This window comes from Mesoplodon densirostris, chromosome 4 (genome assembly GCF_025265405.1).
Source record: "Mesoplodon densirostris isolate mMesDen1 chromosome 4, mMesDen1 primary haplotype, whole genome shotgun sequence".
Classification (NCBI taxonomy): Eukaryota; Metazoa; Chordata; class Mammalia; order Artiodactyla; family Ziphiidae; genus Mesoplodon; species Mesoplodon densirostris.
Genome location: NC_082664.1, coordinates 46,789,551 through 46,801,559, shown reverse-complemented (window position 1 = coordinate 46,801,559; position 12,009 = coordinate 46,789,551). Strand labels below are relative to the sequence as shown.

The following is a 12,009-nucleotide window of genomic DNA, read 5'->3' as shown; positions in this document are numbered from 1 at the left end:
GAGTATTTCCCTCTTTCTATCCATATCATTGTAAATTATTGAAATCATGTTGAATGTACAGTTTTCCACCTTCATTTTGCCCCTTAGCATAATGTTAAAAATTTTCAAATCATCATGTGATTGAAATTTGGGGGGTTAAAATTGTCTTAAATGCAGTATGGTACTGGCACAAAAACAGAAATATAGATCAATGGAACAGGATAGAAAGCCCAGAGATAAACTCACATACATATGGTTACTGTATCTTTGATAAAGGAGGCAAAGAGATAAACTCACACACATATGGTCACGTTATCTTTGATAAAGGAGGCAAGAATATACAATGGAGAAAAGACAGCCTCTTCAATAAGTGGTGCTGGGAAAACTGGACAGCTCCATGTAAAAGAATGAAATTAGAACACTCCCTAACACCATAAACAAAAATAAACTCAAAATGGATTAAAGACGTAAATGTAAGGCCAGACACTATAAAAGTCTTAGAGGAAAACATAGGCAACACTCTATGACATACATCACAGCAAGATCCTTTTTGACCCACCTCCTAGAGAAATGGAAATAAAAACAAAAATAAACAAATGGAACCTAATGAAACTTCAAAGCTTTTGCACAGCTTTTGCACAGCAAAGGAAACCATAAACAAGACGAAAAGACAGCCCTCAGAATAGGAGAAAATATTTGTAAACGAAGCAACTGACAAAGGATTAATCTCCAAAATATACAGGCAGCTCATGCAGCTCAATATCAAGAAAAAACAAACAATCCAATCCAAAAATGGGCAGAAGATCTAAACAGACATCTCTCCAAAGAAGATATACAGATTGCCAACAAACACATGAAAGGATGCTCAACATCATTAATCATTAGAGAAATGCAGATCAAAACTACAATGAGGTATCACCTCACACTGTTGGCCATCATCAAAAACTCTACAAACAGGGCTTCCCTGGTGGTGCAGTGGTTGAGAGTCTGCCTGCCGATGCAGGGGACACGGGTTCGTGCCCTGGTCTGGGAAGATCCCACATGCCACGGAGCTGCTGGGCCCGTGAGCCATGGCCGCTGAGCCTGCGCATCCGGAGCCTGTGCTCCGCGACGGGAGAGGCCACAACAGTGAGAGGCCCACATACTGCAAAAAAAAAAAAAAAGATCTACAAACAGTAAATGCTGGAGAGGGTGTGGAGAAAAGGGAACCCTCTTGCAGTGTTGGTGGGAATGTAAATTGATACAGCCACTATGGAGAACAGTACGGAGGTTCCTCAAAAATGAAAAATAGAACTACCATATGACCCAGCAATCCCACTAGTGGACATACACCCTGAGAAAACCATAATTCAAAAAGAGTCATGTACCACAATGTTCACTGCAGCTCTATTTATAATAGCCAGGACCTGGAAGCAACCTAAATGTCCATCGACAGATGAATGGATAAAGAAGATGTGGCATATATATACAATGGAATATTACTCAGCCATAAAAAGAAATGAAATTGAGTTATTTGTAGTGAGGTGGATGGACATAGAGACTGTCATACAGAGTGAAGTAAGTTAGAAAGAGAAAAACAAATACCGTATGGTAACACATATGTATGGAATCTAAAAAAAAAAAAGGGTTCTGAAGAAACTAGGGGCAGGACAGGAGTAAAGACACAGACGTAGAGAATGGACTTGAGGACACGGGGAGGGAGAAGGGTAAGCTGGGACAAAGTGAGAGAGTGGCATGGACATATATTCATTACCAAATGTAAAATAGATAGCTAGTGGGAAGCAGCCACGTAGTACGGGGAGGTCAGCTCAGTGCTTTGTGTCCACCTCGAGGCGTAGGATAGGGAGGGTGGGAGGGAAATGCAAGAGAGAGGAGATCTGGGGATATATGTAGATGTATAGCTGATTCACTTTGTTATACAGCAGAAACTAACAGACCATTGTAAAGCAATTATACTCCAATAAAGATGTTTAAAAAAATTGTCCTCAGTGGTTGCTGAATATTCCATCATTTGGGTATGATATTTTATTTAATCCTTCCTTAGATGTTGGACACAGTTGCTTTTAGGATTTTTTGTTAGCACATATTGTTACAATGAACATATTTTTCTGCATTTTGAATTTTTTCTCAGGCTATAATTCTGGGCTTGGAATTACTGTATCAAATGATCAAACATGTTAAAAGTCTCTTAAATATACAAAAAGGCTAATATTTTCAAAGAAAATTACAAAAAGTTATAAGCAAAAAAAACACAGATAAAAATGTAAAAAGAAACAATCAAGTTCCCAAAATACAGGGTTTTAAAAAAATATTAGAATTTTCATTTTGAGATAATTGTAGATTCACATGCATTGCTAAGAAATAATACAGAGAGGTCCTGTTACCATTTGTGCCATTTCTCCCAAAGCTAACATCTTACAAAACCATAGTGTATTATTACAACTGGGATATCTCATTGATACAGTCAAGGTAAAGAACATTTTTATCACCACAAGAATCCCTCATGATGCCCTTTTATAGCCATGTATACCTCCCCCTAACTCCCATGCCTGACTCTTGGCAACGACTAACCTGTTCTCCATGTTCATAATTTTATTATTTCAGGAATGTTATATAAATAAAATCATAAAGTGTCTGACTTTTTAGGATTGGCTTTTTTTCATGCAGCATAATCCCCTGGAGATTCATCCAAGCCATGTGTGTCAATAGTTTATCCTTTTCATTGTTGAGTAGTATTCCATGGTATGGATGTACCACACTTGTTTAATGATCACCCAGTGAAAGACATCTGAGTTGTTTCCAGTTTTTGGTTATTATGAATAAAGCTGTTATGAACATTTGTACACAGATTTTGATGTAAACATACATACATTTTAATTATCTGGGGAAAATGCCCAAGAGTGTTATTGTTGGTTTGTATTTTAGTCATATTTTTGTTTGTATGGAGCTGCCAAATAGTTTTCCAGAGTTTTATTTTAAATTCTCGGGAGCAGTCTATGGATGATTCAGTGTTTTACATTCTTGGCAGAATTTGGTGCTGTTACTGTTTTCCATTTTAGCCATTTTGAAAGGTGTGTGGTGATCATATCATTGTAGTTTTAATTTGCATTCTCCTAATGGATAATGCTATTGAACATCTTTTCATGTGCTTGTTTGCCATCTGTATATCCTCTTCGGTGACACGTTATTAATGTTTTTTGCTCATTTCCTAATTAGATTATTTGTTTTTTAATGTCAAGTTTTTATGTATTCTAGTCCTTTGTTGAATATGTGGTTTGCAAGTATCTTTTCCTAGTCTGTGGCTTATCTTTTCATCCTTTTAAGAAGATCTTTTACATAGGAAAGTTGCAAGTTTTGGATAAGGTCTAATTTATCAGTTTTTCCTTGTATAGATTAGGCTTTTTTTAGTCAAGTCTAAGAATTCTTTGCTTAGTCCTATGTCCCCAAATTTTTCTCCTATTTTTTTTCTAAAAGTTCTAGTTTCACATTTTTCCCCCCTATGGAGGTCTTCTGGTAAGGACCAGAAACCTGCCAGACTAATTCTAAAAGAGCTATAACACTTAATTTTACATTGTGCATTTAAGTCTGTGATTCATTATGAGTTAATTTTTCTGTAAGTTAAGGGACTGAAGTCCAGGTTCTTCCTTTTTTGTTCTGTTTTGTTTTTTTCACTACAGATGTCGAGTTGCTCCAGTACCATTTTTTGAAAAGGTTATCCTTCCTGCATTTAATTGCTTTTGTACTTTAATCAAAAATCAGTTGGGCATATTTGTGTGGGTCTGTTTATGGGTTCTGTGTTCTGTCCCATTGATCTATGTATTTATCCCTTTGACAATACCACACTGTCTTGATTACTGTAGTATGTTGTAGTCTTTAATATCAAGTAGAGTGATTCCTCCCACTTTATTTTTCAAAATTGTTTTAGCTATTCTAGTTTCTTTGCCTTTCCGTACAAATTTTAGAATAATGCTGTCTGTATCTGCCAAAAAATCTTGCTGGGGATTTCGATAGGGATTGCATTAAAGCTATGTATTGATTTGGGGAGAAATTACATCTTTACTATGTTGAGTCTTTCAATCCATGAATTTAGGTCTTAGAGGAATTATTTAGGTCTTTGATTTCTTTCATCAGTGTTTTATAAATTTCAGCATAAAGATTCTGTACATGTTTTGTTAAGTTTATATCCAAGTATTCATTTTTTTTGTCATGAGTGGTACTGTGGTTCTAACTTCATTTTCCATATATCATTATTAGTACATAGAAATGTAATTAATTTTTAAAATATTGACCTTGTATCCTACAGTCCTGCTGAACTCACTTACTAGTTCTAGAAGGGTTTCTGTTTTTTGTTTTGTTTTTGTAAATTCCTTGGGATTTTCTACACAATTATGTTATCTGCAAATAGAGACATTTTAATTGCCTCCTTTTCAATCTTAATGTCTTATATTTCTTTTTCTTGCCCTATTGCAACATAGAACTTCCAATACTATGTTGAATGAGTTGTGAGTCATACGTTGAATAAGAGAGAGAGAGAAACCATCTAGCCCTCTTCCTAATCTTAGGGAGAAAGCATTTCTTTATTAAGTATGATGTTAGTTGTATAGGGTTTTTTGGGTTTATTTTTGTTTATTTTTATTTTTTAGAAACTCTGTATCAAGTTAAGAAAGTTCCCCTTTATTCCCAGTTTGCTAAGAGGTTCTTGTTTGTTTGTTTGTTTTTTCCTTTAAGGATGGGTGTTGGATTTTGTCAAATGCTTTTTCTAAGATATAAGTTTTTGATCTTTAATAATGTTTGGAAGGCACTCAGGCAATGATCTTTGTAGGTGCTGAATCACCTTCCTCAAGATGGATACATGGCACCTGCAGGTGGTCAAAACTGACCTTGCCCAGGTGTTTTCCCTTTCAGCAACTTGTCTTACTGTGTTGGGTGACATTTTGTTGGTTTATTTTTCATGTTCCTTGAAAAATGTGAAAGGACTTTGTTTATTAAAACTCAAATATTTTCCTTATTCACATCTCCCAGATTTTTCCACTCAAGTCTTATTTCTGGCTTGAGAAATGTGTCTGGCTCAGAACTGATTGTCAAGGTGGTGATACATGAGGGATCATACAGTGGTGGTGCTACAATATATGAACTGATTTAGATTTCCCTGTCTTGGATTATTCCCACCTTTGGAACTTTCTAAAATAACTTATTCACGTGACATCCACAGTGACATCCTGGCAAAGCTTTAATAACAAGTTCTCAGGGTTGGAAGTGACCTCTGATTCGCTGATTTCCATGATGTAAATACTCCCACCATGGCTAATTTTAGGTACCATTATGATGTCACTGAGCATAGAGTTGGGGTGATGAATGGTACAAACTGACTCCAGCATACCACTACTTACACATAACTCAGTGTAACGTTGGTGACAGCCACCCCTAACACAAACTGCCCAGGCACTCAATTTCCCAGACTATTATGGGATTGCCAGAGTCTTTATTCCAAGTGTTCTTAAGAATATGTAAAAGAAAGCATAGGTGGTCAGCCCTACAGAAATGGAGTTTAATGAGTAGCGAGTACAACTTTGGGGGGCATGTATCAATAGTTCATTCCTTTTTATTACTAAGTAGTAGTCCATGGTATGGATGTACCACTGTAAACTCTTCACCTGTTGTAGGATGTCTGGGTTATTTCTAGTTTTTGCTTATTGGGAATAGAGCTATTGTGAACATTCATGTACAGGTTTTCATGTGAACATAAATATTTTTGAAATATGCCTTTATTATTCTCCTTCTCCCTCTGTTCCCCACCAAAAGCCTGAAATCCAGGAGTAATATTTTCCTTTTTTTTAAACTCCAATTTGAGATATAAGAGAATTACTGGAAAAGTACATTTGTGTACTTAGCAATGACATATTAGAATCTTAAGAGATGTTGGCCGTTGGAAGCTCATGCTCTAAACATGGACAGGTCTTGACTCACACATTAATTGTAATAAAATGTCCTTGAGCATTCACACAGAGCATCATGGAGAATGGTTTGCTTTCCTACTGGTTTATAGGACCTGCTGATACCTTCACCCCGTCAGCACGAGCTTCTCCTGCTCCGCTTCCAAGTCCGATAGAATGAAGAGTTTTTAAGCAAATAAATGTAGAAGCCATGTGCTGCACTTATGTGGCTGAGCTGTCTCAGTTATACACTCTTGAGATGCATCTTAGATGCCTGTGTTGACTGACGCTGGCCTGGCATCATGACTGTATAGATTTTCATTTCTCTGAAGCATGACCATTTTCCAGGGGGCAGAACGGCTCAGTCAGTAATTAACAGTGTGGGCCCAGGGCAGGCAGCCAGGGTTCGAAATCCAGCTGTGTGGGTATTAGCTGTGGGAACTTGGGGACGTTCTGTCACCTCTCTTGTACTCAGGTTTATCATTTGCCAAATGGGGATAATAATAATATTTACTTCATAGAGTTGTTATAAAGATTAAATGAGATAACATTTTTCTATGTTTAGAAAAATGTTTGGCATGTAGGAAACACTCAATACGTCATCATCATCACGCACATGTTGGGAGCACAAGAAAATCACAGGGCCCATTCTCTCCCTTAAGGGCCATCGGCTTCCGCACAACCTTGGCTCTCCCTTCTTTGTGTGGACACGTAAGTCTCAGGGTGGGTGGCTCCTCAGGCCAGCCTCACAGCTCCCACTGCCCTGGAGCTCCACTGAATACACTAAATGTTGAGCCCTCCACTCTCTGCATTGGATGCTGGACGTGCTGCTCACTCCTCTCTCAGGGCAGGCCCTGAGCTCAGCTTGCACAACAACTTGGAGGCAAACAGAAGCCAGCTGACCAACCCGCAAGGTATGCCCTTGGATCTCCTCCACTGCCTGCCTCCGCTGCAGCTCCTCCACACAACAGGAAGTCCTCACAGGCCACTCGCTCGGGCTCAGCTCTTACCTTGCAGGTCTCTAAACCCCTGGTGTTCCTCCAGGGGAGAGGGGAGCTGTTTCCTGCCACCAGCATCTACCACCTTGCTCGTTTTCAGCTTCTTCTGCAGCTCTTTTCTGTCTAACCAATCCAGACTGATTGCCCTTTGGCACCTCCTTCAACTCAGGGACTTGGGTTTTCTCTACGTGCAGCAGGGAGCAATCTGCACATATATGGGGTGGCAGGGCTTCACACAGATCCTACCAGGTCCTCTAATTCCCACTAGCCTGCAACTCCTTAAGGCTGACTGAGACCCAGTAGAATGCCTCTATGTAGTATATCAATATTTATTAAATGAATGCTTGAATAAATGATGAATTTCTTGGAAGCATTGGGGAGAATGCCTGGCTAACACGGATCCCTGCCACCTCCCAGGGATCAGCCTTCTGCTGGAAAGTTGGCCCATAATCCCTGCAGCACTCTTTGGCTGCTGATTTTTCAACTGTGGCTTTACACCTGTTTCATTTTACAATATTTATTGGGAAAGCATTTTAGCCGCTTATTATAGTCAGATATCATCCGTGACAAGCCATTTTCCTTGAATTAGCCCAGTGAGAAATATTTCTAAAGGCGTTAAATGAAATCATCCAGACATTTCCCGTGGCCAGCTGGACCTGGCAGCCACATTCAGTACCCTGGCTTGAATACAGAGCGGATTTTGCTTTTAGTCTACTTCAAGCAGCAAAGCTGCTGCTAATTCTCACACTAATAAATGGGGTTTTAACAAATTCTCCCAAGCAAAAGCAACAGGAGAATTTAGAACTGTGCTTTCAGTAAATTAAATGAGATAATGTAGTGCCTGGCACATAGTAAGCGGCCAGTAAATGCTAACTGTTATGACTGGACACCACTACCAAGAACCGTTGCACAAAATATCAGCAAAAAAAGATGGGGGCTGGTAGGGAAAATACTTTCAAAGGTTAGGAGAAAATAGGGTCATGTAAATAATTATTTCTTTGAAGTTGGGAATAAGGAAGATAATGATAAGAAAATCATTTAATAAGAATTAAAGGGATGAAAATAGAAGAGTTGGGAGATTGCTAGAAAGCTAATAAGCAACATGCACTTCATAGCATGTATTTAAAAACATGAATTACATGCTTATGCACTCACCCTGGAAAATTTCACACAATCAAATCACATTGTCTCAAACTGCTGTTCCAAAAACTTTGAGATACACCAAAACAACTCCAACAATGTGGTAAGTGGAAAATCGTGATTACATCCTTACATAATTATTTCAAAGGTTTTTGGGTAAATGCAGAAATCCTCATTGAAACTTGAACTTACGAAACACGTGCTACATAGCTCTGTGATTCCATCTTGGCTCTGAAATATCGCTTGTGATGTTATCAACATGCTTGAACTCATGGAACTTGTGTAGGGAAACTCATTAACTCCAAGAATGAGATTCTTTTCCCAAAATACCTTTTCCTGGCTTCCTGATGCCACTCTTTCTTTGCTTTTGTTATTAAATATGAAAATATTGATTTTAACTGGACTTTAAGTTATCAGCTTTGGTTTTACTAATGCCTTTTCAAAGTATTGCTTTATTGCTATTAATTTTGGCTGCACCTGTCTTTCATAACTTGAGTTTATAAGCCTGGAAATAGAATTTTACAGCGTAATGCCTCTTGATGATTACCTTTTATTCCTGGGTGAATAGAATGCTGATTTTCTTACAGCTTGTGAGCAGAAGTGGTGATCTTGGTGGAAGAAAAATATAGCGTAATTTTAGCAGCCAGCCATGTTGTGTCAATAGCTGAAAGGGAGATATGACCCATTTTTTTTTTCCTAATTTAAAAAAAACTTTATTTTTTAAAAACCACTTTATTGCGCTTCCCTGGTGGCGCAATGGTTGAGAGTTCACCTGCCGATGCAGGGGACACGGGTTCGTGCCCTGGTCCGGGAAGATCCCACATGCTGCAGGGTGGCTGGGCCCATGAGCCATGGCCGCTGAGCCTGCGTGTCTGGAGCCTGTGCTCCGCAACGGGAGAGGCCACAGCAGTGAGAGGCCCGTGTACTGCAAAAAAACAACAACAAAAAAAAACCCCCCAAAAACCCCACTTTATTGAGGTATGATTGACATGGGAAAAGCTGTACATATTTAATGTATGCAACTCGATGAGTTTGGGGATAAGTATACACCCATGAAACCATCATCACCTTCAAGGCTACAGACATATCCATCACCTTGCAAAAGGGGCCGCTTTCCTCTTGCCTCCTTTATTATTATTATTATTATTATTGTTATTATTTTGTTTGTACTTGTGTGTGGTAAGAGCACTTAAGATTCACCCTCTTAGAAAACTTTAGGTACATAATACAGTGCTGTTGGCTGTGAGCACCACCGGCGAGTAGATCTCCAGAATGAGGTTCTATTAGAGCAAGACTGGAGGACAATCCAAGGGGAAGAGAGGTTAACTGTAGCACAGAACTTCTGAAGGAGCCTGCTTTAAAGGTGGTCATGGGATGGTGCCAGCTGACACTGTGGGGAAGACCAGTGATCACACTGGGTTGAAGCTGCTCAGATGAACGAGGGCCACGAGACACAATGGTTTGGAGCTGATTTTGCCCTGAGTCAGAGATAACAGCATAGCAGGATGGCATCTCCCCACCTCCATCCAGGTAAAAGTGGCAGTATTTTACTCTAGCAAAAAGCTAGAAATAAATAATACTTTTGCTTTAGAAGTATATCTCTGAAGTAGTTGAAGGGATTTTTCAATAAATACCTCCTGAGTAGAAGCAGTTGTCATAAAACAAGGTAATTAGAAAACGTTCCTGGGTAACTTACTCATAACACAAGAAAAACCCTAATTTCCTCCCTGAATTTATTGGCTGGCCAGAGCCAATTACAGCTACTCACAGAAAAATATCAGTAACTTTTTTTTTTAAGTGAGGGAAATAAATAAACAATGGCAACAAATATCCACAAGCTTTTTTTTTCCCAGTTGGCAAAAAAGCAGTATTTTTTAATGAAAGTAAAAGACTTTTATAGGTTTTTTTGTTTGTTTTGTTTTTGTTTTTGTTTTGCGGTACGCGGGCCTCTCACTGTTGTGGCCTCTCCCATTGCGGAGCACAGGCTCCGGACGCGCAGGCTCAGCGGCCATGGCTCACGGGCCCAGCTGCTCCGCGGCATGTGGGATCTTCCCGGACCGGGGCACAAACCCGTGTCCCCTGCATCGGCAGGCGGACTCTCAACCACTGCGCCACCAGGGAAGTCCCAAGACTTTTATAGTTTATCTCAGTGGACTAAAATAAACATGAACTTTACATTTTTGACACCCTGTCATAGCAACATATTATTTAGCACAAACAACTTTCTTCCTTTGGATCTAGAAGTAGTGCTTAAACAGAACTGCTAATTGACGCTTAGTGAAAAATAATTTATGGTACATTTTATTCTCTTATTGCTATAAAACTTGTTTAAAATAATGAGGCTCATGAAAGGATATGACCTGGACCATAAAATGTACTTATTAGAGTTGTTTGATAAATCATGATAGGGAGATACTCACCTCTTAATAAGTGTAAGACACTGCAATGCAAAGCAGGGCTTAGATGGGGTATGGCTATCTCCTGGTAGCACTTAGTGTGCTCTCTCCCTCTTTCTCTCTCTCTCTCTCTTTCTCTCTCTCTCTCTTTCTCTCTCTCTCTCTTTCTCTCTCTCTCTCTCTCTCTCTCTCTCGATGTCAGGAAACAGGGTGTTTCTGAATGCCTAACTTCCCTCATGACTCCTGCTGTTAGCATCCAATCTGGTGTCCAGACACAGGGAAGCTTCTGTCGGAGTAGGAACAAGATCCTGTCCAGGGATCCTATCTGAGTTCTGACAGACCCAGAAGACAGAAACAGCATCCCCAGGATTACAGAAGTCAAGTGCTAGGCAGGAAATGCTCCTCTCAGGGCCACACTGGTGCAGGAACCTCATTTATGTTATGAACCTCATTCATTCATTCATTTGTTCATTCCTCAAATGTGCCTTGAGCACATATAATGCCCTTTGCAGGGCACTGTGAACTCAATAGTAAACACAGCAGATGTGGTCTCCACCCTCATGGAGCTTGCAGATTGAAGAGGAATGTGCTCCATGCGTGGATGGGGGAGGCTAGAGTACAATGGGACCTCTATACCCTGACAGCACAGAGCAGAGAGGAAGGCTCCAAAGATGGGGAACTATGGACCCCACAGAGGATGGGGAGGCAGGTGATTGGACACCTGGATCCCCTAAGAGAATTCTAAACCCAACTGGGTGGTGTTTTACTGATCACAGGCACTGCTATCAGGAGGGTTCTGGGCCAAGGAAGTACTAGCTCCTCAAGTACTAGCTCCTCAAGGAGCTTTGGGGGTGCTGAGAGCCCCAGTGAATGAGCAGGGACTGGGGGCAGGTGGAAGAGGCTGCCAGAGTTGGGACCTTTGAGATCAGGGTCAACTGAATGAGACTGCAGCAGGTCTGTCTCCTGGGTGGGATAATCAGGCAGCCACCCTAGACTTGCAGGTGTCTGTCTTTAATAGTATATACCCAAGGGTGCAATGGAAGATGTCAGCAGTAGTCTCCTTTTAAGTGTGCTACCTTGGGCACCCCTACACTGGTTGAGTTGCCTGGGAGCCCCACTCCTTTCTGGGGATCACCCTGACCATGGTGGTATATAGTGGTTGCTATCACGGGTGGATTTCGCTCATTGCCTGAACAAAAAACCAAGATGGCCAGTTGTACTTCCACAGCCTCTGTTCAGGAGGCAGGTAACACCTGCCACATCATTGGAAGTCCCAGCTAGGATCCAGCAGACCAGGCAAGGGAGGTGCACCTGAGAATCCTTCTCCCTTGTTACCATAATGTCACATAATCTGTACCCTTTCCTGTTATACAGCCACACTTTTTTTTTTTTTTTTTTTTGCTGTACGCGGGCCTCTCACTGTTGTGGCCTCCCCCATTGCGGAGCACAGGCTCCGGATGCACAGGCCCAGCGGCCACGGCTCACGGGCCCAGCCTCTCCGCGGCATGTGGGATCCTCCCAGACCGGGGCACGAACCCGTATCCCCTGCATCGGCAGGCGGAC

At 40.7% G+C, this 12,009-nt stretch overlaps 1 long non-coding RNA gene and 1 other non-coding gene across 2 annotated transcripts in view; one reads left to right on the top strand and one right to left on the bottom strand.

The window, feature by feature from the left end:
• LOC132489154 (uncharacterized) overlaps positions 1–12,009 on the top strand; it is a 221,622-nt gene that overhangs the window by 104,952 nt on the left and 104,661 nt on the right. The window lies entirely within an intron of this gene.
• LOC132489737 (U7 small nuclear RNA) lies at positions 3,481–3,541 on the bottom strand. The gene has a single exon (XR_009532115.1). It is a non-coding gene; the product is annotated as a U7 small nuclear RNA (small nuclear RNA).